Genomic DNA, 1,896 nt, shown 5'->3' with positions numbered 1-1,896 from the left:
ATGACACCCTCTGCCATATTAAGCTGTAAAATTGCACCCTCCTTAAGTGCATTGCTCCAAGAACTATGTCTTCCCACAAACAGTTAAACCTGGCTAGAGTAGAATACATGCTGCCTTGAGTTACTGCACTTTAAATGCATAATACATTTCATACAACTCTTAAACTGTTGCCTTAAGTTTCCCAAATTCAAATTCATCTCAATTTCAAAAATATAAATTCTGCATCATCCTTTGCTTTTCCTGTATATTTCTATAGTCTTTATTTCTCATATTTTAAAGGTTTGTAAATCTGGCATTAACACAGGCTTTGGGATTGGTGGAGAAAATTCAGGTTTCATAAACTAAGATGAGAAAATAAAATAGAATATTTTGACCAGCTTTACATTTATCTTTTCTTTTAACTGTAAATATAGACAATAAACCATTGCTATTTTAACAGAGTCTGTGGACTTCATCACAGATAGAAAATGCATACATTTAATATCACATTGCAATTGCTGGAAATGTCTTGAAATATGTACACTGTCATCACTGCTTCAGAGTAATATAGTTTTTAAACCTACTGCTCAGTTCTATAACAATATATTAATAAAAACCCCACACATTATTATATAAAAGCTACTTCTCAACATTTTGGAAACAATTTAATAATTATTCAGTATAACTTTTTCTTTGTAACCTTATTTTATTTTATAAATTTGTGAGGAGTCTACCAGAGTACTAAAAGATCCATCAAACTCACACACACATGTACAAACAAAATCAAGATTTTTTCTGACTGATGGCCTAACTTCTTAAGTTCCAGAAACAAAAATAAAATAGTTACTTTGTTTTCACCCTACAAAATCTATCCATCTATTTGATCCTGGATTCTTTTTTTTTCTGCTTTATTTCCATTTAAAATAATGACTCTGTACTGCCTACCTACTAAAGTCAAACATTTCATTTATGCACAGGATTCTTTTCCCTTCACCTACATAAGATATTTGTCCATTAGTGGATACTCTCTTTTGTCCCAAATTTTCCATCCTTACTTGCTTTATTATCAATAGTTAAAATGCACACAGTATAATATAATCATATCTCTTGTGTTAGAAATAAATAAATATTTCAAAGATCTTTGTATATTTTTCCTTGTAGGTTTAAATGTCTTCCAATTTTGCAAAGCTCTTACTCCCAGATATTGCATTTTTTGTTTGTTGTTTTTTCTTTTCCTTATAGCTTGTCTTCCTCACAGGTATCTAATTTTTGACAGCAGGACTTTGATCTGTTTTATTCTCCCCTTATTTGCTTCTCAGGTGACTCGGTGGTAAAGAATCCACCTGACAGTGCTGTGGACAGAGGAGTTGGTGGTAAGTGAGGTTGCAAACAGTCAAACAGGACTGAGAAACTGAGCATTACGTAGCCTAGAGCATAGTGGGAACTCAATAAAAATGCAAATAGATTGCCATTAGGCACAGAGCAGACTTGCAGTCCTTATCAAGCAACATTTAGTGTGACAGTTAGAGGTATTGCTCTGTCAACAGACAGCCTTGCCCGGTTAGCAGAGAGCCTTGGAAGTGAGAGGCCTTTTCCAAACATGTTGGCCTCAACTGGAGTTGGGTAAGCCAGAGACAGGCTGAGGGCTAAGTCCTGCAGAGTTCCAGAGCCCTTGCCATGGTCGTCCATTGGCAGGGCCCAGGCTTTGAAGGAATAGCCAATCTTTTCCCTATCCTAACTTCCGTGACCTAAAGGCAACAGACTCCATGGGTCACAGTCCAGGGGACCTGGTCCCTGTTTAGGAGGCCTGAGGGGCATGACTTGGTACTTTGTTCTTTCAGTGATGAAGGCTTGGAGCGTCTGGGTTCCTGGCCCTGAGATTGCTACTAGCTGAGATCTGACTCCTCTGCCAGGCCT

This window comes from Odocoileus virginianus, chromosome 8 (genome assembly GCF_023699985.2).
Source record: "Odocoileus virginianus isolate 20LAN1187 ecotype Illinois chromosome 8, Ovbor_1.2, whole genome shotgun sequence".
In the NCBI taxonomy this organism is placed as follows: Eukaryota; Metazoa; Chordata; class Mammalia; order Artiodactyla; family Cervidae; genus Odocoileus; species Odocoileus virginianus.
This window is presented reverse-complemented; position numbering follows the sequence as displayed.